The 15,417-nt window shown below is 43.9% G+C and overlaps 1 protein-coding gene across 1 annotated transcript in view; it reads left to right on the forward strand.

Moving 5' to 3' along the window:
• The first annotated feature begins 1,197 nt into the window (after positions 1-1,197).
• Positions 1,198-15,417, forward strand: part of znf800b (zinc finger protein 800b) — a 67,895-nt gene continuing 53,675 nt past the window's right edge. The window contains 1 exon segment of the mRNA XM_061914322.1: positions 1,198-1,478. The gene's annotated coding sequence lies outside the window, so the exon portion shown is untranslated.

A 15,417-nucleotide genomic window follows, 5' to 3' on the forward strand; every position in this document is an offset into this window, starting at 1 on the left:
ACAACATCCTGAAACGCAGCAGCTTCTCTGGGCCCGAGATTCCCTAAGATGGATTGATGCAAAGTGGAAAAGGTTTTCTGTGGTCATTTCAAATTATATTTGGAAACGGAGGACATGGTGTCCTCCAGAACAAAGAGAAAAATAACCATCCGGATTGTTATTGACGCAAAATGTAAAAGCCAGCATGTGTGATGGTATGGGGGTACATTAGTGCCCAAGGCATGGGTAACTTACACATCTGTGAAGGCACCATTAATGCTGAAAGGTACATACAGCTTTTGGAACAACATATGCTGCCATCTTTTTCATGGACGCCCCTGCTTATTTCAGCAAGACAATGCCAAGCCACATTCAGCACATGTTACAACAGCGTGGCTTCGTAAAAAATGAGTGCGGGTACTTTCCTGGCCCGCCTGCAGTCCAGACCTGTCTCCCATGGAAAATGTGTGGCGCATTACGAAGTATAAAATACGACAGCGGAGACCCCGGACTGATGAACGACTGAAGCTCTACATAAAACAAGAATGGGAAAGAATTCCACTTTCAAAGCTTCAACAATTAGTTTCCTCACGTTTATTGAGTGTTGTTAAAAGAAAAGGTGATGTAACACAGTGGTGAACATGCCCTTTCCCAACTACTTTGGCACGTGTTGCAGCCATGAAATTCTAAGTTAATTATAAGTTTATGATTTTGAACATCAAATATGTTGTCTTTGTAGCATATTCAACTGAATATGGGTTGAATCCCAAACGTTCATTGAGTGTTGTTAAAAGAAAAGGTGATGTAACACAGTGGTGAACATGCCCTTTCCCAACTACTTTGGCACATGTTGCAGCCATGAAATTCTAAGTTAAGTTTATGAGTTTGAACATCAAATATGTTGTCTTTGTAGCATATTCAACTGAATATGGGTTGAAAATGATTTGCAAATCATTGTATTCTGTTTATATTTACATCTAACACAATTTCCCAACTCATATGGAAACAGGGTTTGTAAGTTGCATTGTTTTTTAAAAATATGTTGTGTCTTTTTTTAACACAGTGGATGTTTTCCCCCACAAAGTGAAGTTTAGGGTGCATGTTGGGGGGTGTCTGCGTTCTCGAGGCTTGCCGGTGCGTTCTGGGGGCGACACAAATCGGCGCTGAACGTTTGTGGCCTTTGGATAAAAGCTGGAGTGCAAATCAAACAGGATCATAAAGGCGGCGCGTCGTGTGCTTTTTTGTTTTGGTGTAACTGTTGTTGTTTTTTGTGCGTGTGTGTGCATGTGTGTGTGTGTGTATGTGTGTGTGCGTGTGCGTGTGTGATTAGTCACCCGTGTCGCTGTGCTGGCAGGACGGGAAGGAAGTGGAGTGTGCACCTTTGCGCAGAGGCAGCCTCGGCGCTAGAGGCTCCTCTCTGGGTGCACAAAGACGAGCAGCAACACCATCCGGGATCCCGACTCCCGCCACCTCTCCACCGCCGAGCAGGATCCAGCAAGGTAGGGCGGCTTGTTCCGCGTCGATATCCGATGCTAAACCCCGCTCTTCGAGCGTGCTTGCTTGTGTAGAAAATGGCGTCATCGCCCTCTCGTTCCTGCCCGGCCGCGGCGAGCACACTTCCAGGGGGGCTCCGGGGCGGCCATCGCACGACGCCTCCTCCTCCTCCGCCTCGGCCGGGGAGCGCGCGGCGTCTTTAGCACAGAAAGACGGGGTGCACGGCGGAGGCTGGTTAGCCGAGGCGGGGGTGGGGGAGACGCGCAAAGATGGAAGGGGTCACCGGTCCTGTGCGCCATGCTGCTGCGGGCTTTGGCGCACATTAGCACGGCCCCGGCCGGGCTCCACCGGCCCCTACAGCCCGCGGGTGCTTCCATGTCGCCATTGCCCGTCGACTAGCGTGTTTATGCCTGCTTTTTAGCCTCTTCTAGCTCGCCTTTACGCCACGCTGCAGGCGGCCTCCGCCATGGCGCATTTCGACGTCGATTCACGCCTTTGGCGCCTCTTTTAATGCTCTATTAAAGCGTGTAGAAGGGAGATGTTTCGCCGCGAAGGGGGGGCCGGTGCTTCTTTACGCCAAAACACGACAATTTGCTGGAAAAGTGCTCGGCCAGTCCGGCCACTGCGCAACCAAGGTGGCGCTGCTGCTTTTTTTTTGTTGCGCAGCTGCCCTAACTGCCGCCGAGCACCGGCCAACCTTTTGTAAATACTCGGGACTCTTGGGCACAAAACAGGGAGCACAATAGTCACCGCGCTGGCCCCCTTTATGGCCCGTCAATGCGCTCCTAAGTCCCACTTGGGCCGCCCCCCCCCTCACCCCTGCCGGATCAGTGCACGCGTCCTGGCCGCCACCAAACCCACGCAGGGGGACTCAGACACATCTCGCCGTTCTACAAACCCCGCCTGGGAAATTGTGTTAGATGTAAATATAAACAGAATACAATGATTTGCAAATCCTTTTCAAGCCATATTCAGTTGAATATGCTACAAAGACAACATATTTCATGTTCAAACTCATATTTTTTTTTTGTTGTTGCAAATAATCATAACTTTAGAATTTGATGCCAGCAAAACGTGACAAAGTAGTTGGGAAAAGTGTCGATAAATACTTGAAGAATGCTCATCAAACACTTATTTGGAACATTCACAGGTGTGCGGGCTAATTGGGAACAGGTGGGTGCCATGATTGGGTATAAAAACAGCTTCCATGAAATGCAAAGTAATTCACAAACAAGGATGGGGTGAGGTACACCCCTTTGTAAGCAAATTGTCGAACAGTTTTAGAACATTTCTCAACGAGCTATTGCAAGGAATTTAGGGATTTTAAAATCATCAAAAGGTTCAGAGAATCTGGAGAAATCACTGCACATAAGCGATGATACTACAGACTTTTGATCCCTCAGGCGGTACTGCATCAACAACCAAAATCAGTGTGTAAAGGATATCACCACATGGGCTCAGGAACACTTTGTAACACCACTGTCAGTAACTACAGTCTGTCGCTACATCTGTAAGTGCAAGTTAAAACTCTACTATGCAAAGCAAAAGCCATTTATCAACAACACCCAGGAACGCCACCGGCTTCTCTGGACCCAAGCTCATCTAAGATGGACTTCTGTGGTCTGATGAGTCCACATTTCAAATTATATTTGGAAACTGTGGCCGTGGTGTCCTCCGTAACAAAGAGGGAAATAATCATCCAGACTGTTATAGGTGCAAAGTTGAAAAGCCAGCATGTGTGATGGTATGGGGGTGCATTAGTGCCCAATGCATGGGTAACTTACACATCTGTGAAGGCACCATTAATGCTGAATGGTCCATACAGGTTTTGGAGCAACGTATGTTGTCATCCAAGCAACGTTATCATGGACGCCCCTGCTTATTGCAGCAAGACAAGTGTTACAACAGCGTGGCTTCATAAAAAAAGAGTGCGGGTACTTTCCTGGCCCGCCTGCAGTCCAGACCTGTCTCCCATGGAAAATGTGTAGCGTATTATGAAGCATAAAATACGACAACAAGACCCCGGACTGTTGAACAACTTAAACTGTACATCAAGCAAAAATGGTAAAGAATTCCACTTTCAAAGCTTCAACAATTAGTTTCCCCAGTTCCCAAAACGTTTATTGAGTGTTTTTAAAAGAAAAGGTGATGTAACACAGTGGTGAACATGCCCTTTCCCAACTACTTTGGCACGTGTTGCAGCCATGAAGTTTTAAGTTAATTCCATCCATCCATCCATTTTCTACCGCTTATTCCCTTTGGGGTTGCCGGGGACGCTGGTGCCTATCTCAGCTACAATCGGGCGGAAGGCAAGTACACCCTGGACAAGTCGCCACCTCATCGCAGGGCTTCTAAGTTAATTATTATTTGAAAAAAAAAAAAAAAAGTTTATGAGTTTGAACATCAAATATGTTGTCTTTGTAGCATATTCAACTGAATATGGCTTGAAAAGGATTTGCAAATCATTGTATTCTGTTTATATTTACATCTAACACAATTTCCCAACTCATATGGAAACAGGGTTTGTAATTCCTTTCTCTCATGAAGACACGAATATAAGTTACCTGATTCTGATGACTTGCATTGATTGGAATCATCCATCCATCCATTTTCTACCGCTTATTCCCTTCGGGGTCGCGAGGGGCGCCGGAGCCTATCTCAGCTACAACCGGGCGGAAGGCGGCGTACACCCTGGACAAGTCGCCAGCTCGTTGCAGTGATTGGAATCAAACAGTAGTGATGATAACGTCAGCGTTTTCGACTGGAGGAGAAAAAAAGTCCTCCTGTCTGTCTAATGCCACATGAAAGTGGTTGTTTTGTTGCCATCTTAATTGTCCAGCTGGTTTTTATACACTTGACAATAAATACTGCCGGCAAACTCTGACGCTTGCTAGCTTTTGCACGCCACAACTCTTATTTTGTTAGCACAAGCAGGATGAAGCCGCGCTTTTATTGTGAAGACAGGAAGCGTGCAGTCAGTCTATGGCGCGAGAGTCTGTTGAAATCAGAAGGGTTTCTTGACTTTCTGTCGGTCGTTTTTTCCTAATAATGATCTGGCAGCAGCAGAGTCATCTCACAAGACCCTCGGGTGTTGTGGATGTCAATCAAGTGACGTCATAGTGAAGATTGATGATCGCTAATTATTAGGTCTATATTTTTGTAAAAGTGATCGACTGTCACACCCTAGACCAGCAGTTCTCAAACGGGGGGACTTGAAGGTATGCCAAGGGGTACGTGAGATCTTTAAAAAATATTCTAAAAATAGCAACAATTCAAAAATCCTTTATAAATATATATATATTGAATAATACTTCAACAAAATATGAATGTAAGTTCATAAAGTGTGAAAAGAAATGCAACAATGCAATATTCAGTGTTGACAGCTAGATTTTTTGTGGACATGTTCCATAAATATTGATGTTAAAGATTACTTTTTTTGTGAAGAAATGTTTAGAATGAAGTTGATGAATCCAGATGGATCTCTATTACAATCCCCAAAGAGGGCACTTAAAGGCCTACTGAAATGAGATGTTCTTATTTAAACGGGGATAGCAGGTCCATTCTATGTGTCATACTTCATCATTTCGAGATATTGCCATATTTTTGCTGAAAGGATTTAGTTGGCAACTTTTGGTCGCTAATAAAAAAGCCTTGCCTGTACCGGAAGTAGCAGACGATGTGCGCGTGACGTCACGGGTTGTGGAGCTCCTCACATCTGAACATTGTTTACAATCATGGCCACCAGCAGCAAGAGCGATTCGGACCGTGAAAGCGACGATTTCCCCATTAATTTGAGCGAGGATGAAAGATTTGTGGATGAGGAAAGTGAGAGTGAAGAACTACAAAAAAAAAAGACTATACAGTGGGAACGATTCCGATGTTATTAGACACATTTACGAGGATAATTCTGGAAAATCCCGTATCTGCTTATTGTGTTTCTAGTGTTTTAGTGAGATTATATGGTCGTACCTGTACCACCGGAAGGCTGGAGGGGTGTGGTGACCGCCAGTGTCTCTGAGGGAAGCCACGTTTCTCAACGAGGCGAAGGCAGTTGATGCTTCCTCCACATTGGAAGCATCCGACAGTCGGGGGTGGCCAATGGGAGGAGGCAAGAGAGTCCGCAGCTGCCTCTTTGACAGGTGGACGAGGAACGACGCAAGCTCTCCGCTCATAACTACGGTAATACCACCATTTTCTCACCGAAACCTACCGGTTGACATGTGGTAGGAAACCATGTTCGCTTGACCACTATGTTCCATAGTAAAGCTTCACCGTCATCTTTCGGGAATGTAAACAATGAAACACCGGCTGTGTTTGTGTTGCTAAAGGCGGCCGCAATACACCGCTTCCCACCTACATCTTTCTTCTTTGACGTCTCCATTATTCATTGAACAAATTGCAAAAGATTCAGCAACACAGATGTCCAGAATATTGTGGAATTATGCGATTAAAGCAGGCGACTTATAGCTGTGATTGGTGCTGGATCAAAATGTCCGCTACAATCCGAGACATCACGTGCACACGTCATCATTCCGCGATGTTTTCAACGGGATACTTCGTGCGGAATTTAAAATTGCAACTTAGTTAAGTAAAAAGGCCGTATAGGCATGTGTTGCAATGTTAATATTTCATCATTGATATATAAACTATCAGACTGCGTGGTCGCTAGTAGTGGCTTTCAGTAGGACTTTAAGTTTCCCGATAGTTTTTTTTTATTTAATGCGAGCCTCATCCATGCTCCTCTGGCCACGATGCGGGATGTGTCACGTGTGTCTCTTGCGTCCCGGCCTGTGTGTATGTCCACGGCCTGCGTGTACGTCCACAGCCTGCGTGTACGTCCACGGCCTGCGTGTACGTCCACAGCCTGCGTGTACGTCCACGGCCTGCGTGTACGTCCACAGCCTGCGTGTACGTCCACGGCCTGCGTGTACGTCCACGGCCTGTGTGTGGACGTCCACGGCCTGCGTGTACGTCCACGGCCTGTGTGTGGACGTTCACGGCCTGCGTGTACGTCCACGGCCTGCGTGTACGTCCACGGCCTGCGTGTACGTCCACGGCCTGCGTGTGGACGTCCACGGTCTGCGTGTACGTCCACGGCCTGCGTGTACGTCCACGGCCTGCGTGTACGTCCACGGCCTGCGTGTACGTCCACGGCCTGCGTGTGGACGTCCACGGCCTGCGTGTACGTCCACGGCCTGCGTGTACGTCCACGGCCTGCGTGTACGTCCACGGCCTGCGTGTACGTCCACGGCCTGCGTGTGGACGTCCACGGCCTGCGTGTGGACGTCCACGGCCTGCGTGTGGACGTCCACGGCCTGCGTGTACGTCCACGGCCTGCGTGTGGACGTCCACGGCCTGCGTGTGGACGTCCACGGCCTGCGTGTGGACGTCCACGGCCTGCGTGTGGACGTCCACGGCCTGCGTGTGGACGTCCACGGCCTGCGTGTGGACGTCCACGGCCTGCGTGTACGTCCACGGCCGGGTGTGGAGCGGCTTAGTTGTGTTTTTGTGCAGATGGACATCAGTGTACGGGCTGCGGAGACTCCGCACTTCCTCGACCTGGACTCGATCCGCACTTCCTCGACCCGGAGTCGAACAAGGCCGGCTCGGAAGAGAAGCGTGTCCACCCCCCCTCCCCCTTTCCCTTCCTCCACCTCCTCTTTCTCCCTGTCGTCCATTCTTTTTGTCTTTTTCTCCGGTCAGTCGGCGTCATAAGCGCCGGGGGGAGTTCGGCGTGGTTTGGTCGGCTTCACCTTCCATGGCGCACCAGGTGTTTCTCCCTGAGCATTATGCAAAAACAGCACACGGCTGCTTTTGAAAGTGAAACACTCATAAAAATTGCACATTTATCGCTTAATATTTGCTTTCATGTGGAGTTCTTGCTAAAAAGCCATTACTGTGCAGGTGTCTTGTGTGTGCAAAGCCCCCTTTTTCACCAAAAGTTCGGGAACTTTTAAGTTCCTGGAACCTTTAGTTACTGGAACTAAAGTTTCCTGAGACCTGTGTGGTTTCCGCCGCCGCATTTCTCAGTTCAGGGGAGTTCATACAAAGCAGGTTGATGACTTGTGCACGAGTGGTACAATATATGACTACACCACGGAAATGAACAGACAATGACAGCTTATATTTATTTTACTTAAGTTTAAAGACCTACTGAAAGCCACTACTAGCCACCCACTAATAGTTTATATATCAATGATGAAATATTAACATTGCAACACATGCCAATACGGCCGCTTTAGTTCACTAAATTGCTATTTTAAATTTCCAGCACCGATCCCGGCTATAAGTCGTCTGCTTTAATCGCATAATTCCACAGTATTCTGGACATCTGTGTTGCTGAATCTTTTGCAATTTGTTCAATGAATAATGGAGACGTCAAAGAAGAAAGCTGTAGGTGGGAAGCGGTGTATTACGGCCGTCTTTAGCAACACAAACACAGCCGGTGTTTCCTTGTTTACATTCCCGAAAGATGACGGTGAAGCTTTACTATGGAACAGAGCGGTCAAGCGAACATGGTTCCCTACCACATGTCAACCGGCAGGTTTCGGTGAGAAAATGGTGGTATTACCGTAGCTATGAGCGGAGAGCTTGCGCCGTTCCTCCTGCACCTGTCAAAGAGGCAGCTGCGGACTCTCTTGCCTCCTCCCACCAGCCGCCCCCAACCGTCGGATGCTTCCACTGAGGAGGAGGGGGGGGAAATCTCAGCCCGCCTCGTCGAAAAACATGGCTTCCCTCACTTTAACTAAAACGCTTAAACACTAGTAACACAATAAGCAGATGAGGGATTTTCCCCAATTGTCCTAGTAAATGTGTCTAATAACATCCGAATCGCTCTGCCGTCTGGTTTTTTCATTTATTATTATTTTTTTATTATTTTTTTCCTAGTCCTTCACTCTCACTTTCCTCATCCACGAATCTTTCCTCGTCGCTTTCTCGGTCGGAATCGCTCTCGCTGCTGGTGGCCATGATTGTAAATGTGTCTAATAACATCTGAATCGCTCCCACTGCCCTGTCTTTCTTTTTTTTTTTTCTAGTCCTTCACTCTCACTTTCCTTATCCACGAACCTTTATCCTCGCTCAAATTAATGGGGAAATCGTGGCTTTCTCGGTCCGAATCGCTCTGGCTGCTGGTGGCCATGATTGTAAACAATGTTCAGATGTGAGGAGCTCCACAACCCGTGACGTCACACGCACATCGTCTGCTACTTCCGGTACAGGCAAGGCTTTTTTATTAGCGACCAAAAGTTGCAAACTTTTTCGTGGATGTTCTCTACTAAATCCTTTCAGCAAAAATATGGCAATATTTGGAAATGATGAAGTATGACACATAGAATGGACCTGCTATCCCCGTTTAAATGAGAACATCTCATTTCAGTAGGCCTTTAAGAAACTTGCCTCGCTGTTTAAAGGACCGGCTGACTGCTTTATGTTCCTCAGTAAATATGTCAAATAGTCCGTCTACTTCTCGTAGCTTTGAGTATTGAAATGAAGTCTGTAAAAATGAATAAACAGCATGAACATACTTTTATAAACGCCCCAACTTTGTGCAAGCAGTCAGCATTCGACAGCACAGCCCACTCTCTAAAGCACACCTGGGCAAATTAAGGTCTAGGATTCGTCTGCGGCCTGTTAAGTTTTTCAATCCGGCCCGCCGGACAATCCCAAATATTTTTTTACATCTTCAAGATCGAATCTGTAGCTGCCGTTATGACGTAAGACTTGAACTCCACGAAGTATTTCAATGGTGGGAATCTGCACTTCTGCATGATATGTTAGTTACTGTGATCATCTAATTAGTTACTATAATCATCTAATTAGTTACTATGGTCATCTAATTAGTTACTATGGTCATCTAATTAGTTACTATGGTCATCTAATTAGTTACTATGGTCATCTAATTAGTTACTATGATCATCTAATTAGTTACTATGGCCATCTAATTAGTTACTATGATCATCTAATTAGTTACTATGGTCATCTATTTAGTTACTATGATCATCTAATTAGTTACTATGGTCATCTAATTAGTTACTATGATCATCTAATTAGTTACTATGGTCATCTAATTAGTTACTATGGTCATCTAATTAGTTACTATGGTCATTTCAGTCCCAGCAGCTCAGACGAGGCACCAAGCAGTGTGGGTTGGCTGCGTTTCCACAGAGTGTCAGCCTGAATTGCGGGTGTCAGGGACAGACCCGGAAGACGAATTTTACAATAAAGTTCTAAAACTTACCGTATTTCCTTGAATTGCCGCCGGATATATAATATGTGCCTGCCCAGAATTACTGCCGGGTCAAACTCGTTTCGCAAAATAATTAGCGCATGCTTAGCATTACCGTTGGCTCAGGATTAACACCGGGTCAAACTGGTTTCTCAAAATATTATTTTCATCAGTCTAGAATTTCCGCCGGGTCAAACTCGTCACGTCACGAGTGACACTTCACCTGTCATCATTTTCAAAATAGAGGAGGCTGATTTCAATCATTTGAAATCGCATAAAGGGAAGAAGATTAAGAGCTATTCAGTAGGATTTAAGGTCCGAGCTATTGAATATGCTAAAAAGAACAGTAAGCAGCTATGTTTTATTAATATACCGTAGCCGCGTGTGTCAAATATGAGTCATTAAATGAGTCCCGCCTCCTGGTGGTAGAGGGCGCTAGTGGTCCTTCTTGCGACTACTCGGCTGCAGAAGAAGTGACAACAAGCAGCGATCGTTTGTTTTTTCCTCTCGCTTGCACTTTTAACATGGAGGATTACATATCTAAAATAAAACAGTTTTCTAAACTGGACTTTCAATCGAAGCAGGAGGTAATAGAGGAAGATCTCCATCGAGGCGGAGACTTTTAAAACTGAGGCAAGATAAGGAAGACTTCTATAAACAAGTTATCGATGCTTTTGATCAGAAGGAGCTGCACATGGACTTCATTTATAAGTAAAGGTAAGACCATAATAAACATTTTTTTATTAAATGTGCTTTTCATGATGGTATCCTTACATCACACTCAAATTTATAAGCGCAGGCCTAATACCGCATGCCTTTGGTAAGTGCCGGAGTGAGAAGAGGTTTTAAATTAATTAGCGCCCTGGCGGCAATTCAAGGAAATTCGGTAGTCATATATCAGATACATCAGATTGTAGGTGTTTTTTGTTTTTTTTATCCCTGGCGTTCATATTCCGGTGTATTTGTTGCATATTTGTTGCGTTTCGCTTGATTGTAAAATATGTCCACGGAGAGGGGGTGTGGCGTTCATATGTTGTCAATATTCAGTGTTTTATCCTTCTTAGTTAATAGTGTAAATCCCACATTCTTTTTTTTCAGTAAAAAAAAGTAAAAATCCAATCAGTTTTTTAAGGTGGTCTGTTTTAACGTTTTTTTGTTCAGCATTCAATCAGACAATATTGTGAGGTTTTGTATTAGTGTTCTCAAAAATAGATATACCGACCTCTCGAAACATTTTTTTCTCTAAATTTGGCCCCCGAGTCAAAATAATTGCCTAGTTCTTGCTTTAAAGACCTACTGAAATGAGATGTTCTTATTTAAACGGGGATAGCAGGTCCATTCTATGTGTCATACTTCATCATTTCGCCATATTGCCATATTTTTGCTGAAAGGATTTAGTAGAGAACATAGATGATAAAGTTTTGGTGGCTAATAAAAAAGCCTTGCCTGTACCGGAAGTAGCAGACGATGTGCGCGTGACGTCACGGGTTGTGGAGCTCCTCACATCTGAACATTGTTTACAATCATGACCACCAGCAGCGAGAGCGATTCAGACAGAGAAAGCGACAATTTCCCCATTAATTTGAGCGAGGATGAAATATTTGTCGATGAGGAAAGTGAGAGTTAAGGACTAGAAAAAGAAAAAAAAGACTACAGTGGGAGCGATTCAGATGTTATTAGACAAATTTACTAGGATAATTCTGGAAAATCCCTTATTTGCTTATTGTGTTACTAGTGTTTTAGTGAGATTATATGGTCGTACCTGTACAACCTGAGGGTCGGCCCCGCACCTTCAGCACCAGTCGACGGGTGGTGGCGATGCCCATCTCTACCCTCTTTTGAAATCAACACTGCATAATACACTGTACTTTGTGTGTGTGGTCCAATCCAACCGTGTTCGCTTGACCACTCTCTTCCATAGTAAAGCTTCACCGTCATCTTTGGGGAATGTAAACAAGGAAACACCGGCTGTGTTTGTGTTGCTAAAGGCGGCCGCAATACACCGCTTCCCACCTACATCTTTCTTCTTTGATGTCTCCATTATTCATTGAACAAATTGCAAAAGATTCAGCAACACAGATGTCCAGAATACTGTGGAATTATGCGATGAAAACAGACGACTTTTAGCTGGGAACGGTGGTGGAACAAAATGTCCTCTACAATGCGTGACGTCACGCACACACGTCATCATACCGCGACGTTTTAGCATGATACTTCCGCGCGAAATTTAAAATTGCAATTTAGTAAACTAAAGCGGCCGTATTGGCATATGTTGCAATGTTAATATTTCATCATTGATATATAAACTATCAGACTGCGTGGTCGCTAGTAGTGGCTTTCAGTAGGCCTTTAAAGTTAATGAGGAACTTTGCAAAGTCCTACCTCGCTAACAGGAACAAAATTAGTTAATGTGGAACTTTATGTAGGTGAGTAGTTTTTGGTGGAAACACAAGAGGGTACTTCATTTACCCGAGTAAATAGGAAAGTGGTGAAAAAACACCGAATGTGTGTGTGTGGTATCAGACAGGTTGTTGCATTTGTTGTTAAAGGGGAACATTATCGCAATTTCAAAAGGGTTAAAAACAATAAAAATCAGTTCCCAGTAGCTTGTTGTATTTTTTAAGTTTTTTTCAAAATTTTACCGGTCCCCGAATATCCCTAAAAAGCTTTAAAGTGCTTGATTTTCGCTATTTGCTATGCGACTATCAATTTCTCTGTGACGTCACACAGTGCTGCCAATGTAAACAAACAATGGGAATACCACAGCAAGATATAGCGACATTAGCTCGGATTCAAACTCGGATTTCAGCGACTTAAGCGATTCAACAGATTACGCATGTATTGAAACAGATGGTTGGAGTATGAAAATATTGAAGAAGAAACTGAAGCTATTGAGCGAATATCTATTGACGCTATTCATAGCCATAGCATGGCCGAATAGCTGCGTTAGCATCGCCGGTAAAATGTGCGGACCAAACGATCAGGACTTTCGCATCTTTTGACACGGGAGCAACTTAAATTCGTCTATTGGTAAGTGTTTGTTTCGCATTAAATGTGGGTGGAAGAAAACGTAATATAGTTGCAAATGCATCTGCGGGTTATCCATACATCTCCGGTAAATAGCATGTTAGCATCGATTAGCGTAGCATGTTAGCATCGATTAGCTGGCAGTCAACATCAACAGAACTCACCTTTGTGATTTAGTTGACTTTATAGTTGCAAATGCTACTGCAGGTTATTCATACATCTCTGTGCCATGTCTGCTTTAGCACCGCCGGTAAATAGCATGTTAGCATCGATTAGCGTAGCATGTTAGCATCGATTAGCTGGCAGTCACGCCGCGACCAAATATGTCTGATTAGCACATAAGTCAACATCAACAAAACTCACCTTTGTGATTTCGTTGACTTTATCGTTGCAAATGCATCTGCAGGTTATCCATACATCTCTGGTAAATAGCATGTTAGCATCGATTAGCATAGCATGTTAGCATCGATTAGCTGGCAGTCAACATCAACAAAACTCACCTTTGTGATTTCGTTGACTATCGTTGCAAATGCATCTGCAGGTTATCCATACATCTCTGTGCCATGTCTGCTTTAGCACCGCCGGTAAATAGCATGTTAGCATCAATTAGCGTAGCATGTTAGCATCGATTAGCTGGCAGTCAACATCAACAAAACTCACCTTTGTGATTTCGTTGACTATCGTTGCAAATGCATCTGCAGGTTATCCATACATCTCTGTGCCATGTCTGTCTTAGCATCGCCGGTCAAATGTGGAGACACTCTGGTACATTCAATGGGGGTCTGGCGGCAGACACTTTGGCATCTTGGGGCCAGTGGTGCAACTTGAATCCCTCCCTGTTAGTGTTGTTACACCCTCCGACAACACACCCACCAGGCATGATGTCTCCAAGGTTCCAAAAAATAGTCGAAAAAACGGAAAATAACAGAGCTGAGACCCGGTGTTTGTAATGTGTTGAAAATGAAAATGGCGGCTGTATTACCTCGGAGACGTCACGTTCTGACGTCATCACCACATAAGCGATAAACAGAAAGGCGTTTAATTCGCCAAAATTCACCCATTTAGAGTCCGGAAATCGTTTAAAAAAAAAATGGTCCTTTTTCTGCACCATCAAGGTATATATTGACGCTTACATAGGTCTGCTGATAATGTTCCTCTTTAAGTGATGGGCAGCTAGACTGACTTTGTGTTATCCTGCACTTTTGTTACGTGTCTCTTTGTATCTTTGCAACCCAAAAACTGCCTTCTATCTCAGGCTGGGCAGTGAATGGAGTTTATAGCAAGAGACAATACAGTTTGTCTTGTTATGTTGTGTTTTAAAATGCTTAATTGGCTTCTGGAAACTGTGGGTGTGTGAGAGTGTCGGACGGTTTTTATGAGGAAAAAAGTGTATGTGGTGTCTGCTCATCCACACTCATGTTACATCTAGACTACTGAGAAGCAACTGGGGGAAGTGTTATTTTTAAACATAATCCCATGTAAATGTAGGCTAGAATGAAGACTAATGTTTGTTTACGACTATTTGTAGCATCGTGTTACACATTAGAGAGCGGAGAGAGGCGTTAATTGTGACTTCCAACAAGTGCTCCAGTCTTGCATCATTTATTATTTACTTGAATAGTACACATAATAACAAAAACTCAATTGTTTTTTATAGATCGACTGGCTAGTCCAATACAATATGCTTCAGGCTGTCAAATAATGAAACAAAGTCCAATCAGATTCATCGCAGTTTACAAATGAATATTGATCCCATTTTCATAAATATGGTATTTTTACTGTACAATATTCAAAGAACGATAACTACGAGTACACCTAAATATATTTAAGTATGTTTACTAACTGCTCCAAATTGGAGGATTATAATCTTAGAGAAAAAATGTAATTTAAAACATTTGTAGGCACGTACAGAACTTAAGACCTTCAGTATATCAGCATGTGGAATTAATGATGGAATGGATTAAGCAAAGAAATCAAACACTGTACTGATATAATCCACTTCAAGACACTCTTCAAACTTAAAGTGTTTACAAAGTACACAGAAGAATTTATCTCACCCATCCATTCATTTTCTAGATAATCTTATTTATCGCACTATTGGAAATATAACTTACCATATTTCCTTGAATTGCCGCCGGGGTGCTAATTAATTTAAAACCTCTTCTCACTCCGGCACTTACCAAAGGGATGCGGTAAATTTAGGCCTGCGCTTAAAAATTTGAGTGTGATGTAAGGATACCATCATGACAAGCACATTTAATTAAAAAAAAAAGGTTATTATGGTCTTACCTTTACTTATAAATGAAGTCCATGCACAGCTCCTTCTGATCAAAAGCATCGATAACTTGTTTATAGAAGTCTTCCTTATCTTTCTTCAGTTTTAAAAGTCTCTCTGTCTCCATGGAGATCTTCCTTTATTACCTCCTGCTTCGATTGAAAGTCCAGTTTAGAAAACGGTTTTATTTTAGATATGTAATCCTCCATGTTAAAAGTGCAAGCGAGAGGAAAAAATAAACGATCGCTGCTTTTTGTCACTTCTTCTACTGCCGAGTAGTCGCAAGAAGGATCACTAGCGCCCTCTACATTTAATGACTCATATTTGACACACGCAGCTACGGTATATTAATAAAACATAGCTGCTTACTGTTCTTTTTAGCATATTCAATAGCTTGGACCTTAAATCCTACTGA

Source organism: Nerophis ophidion, linkage group LG10, assembly GCF_033978795.1.
Source record: "Nerophis ophidion isolate RoL-2023_Sa linkage group LG10, RoL_Noph_v1.0, whole genome shotgun sequence".
NCBI lineage: Eukaryota > Metazoa > Chordata > Actinopteri > Syngnathiformes > Syngnathidae > Nerophis > Nerophis ophidion.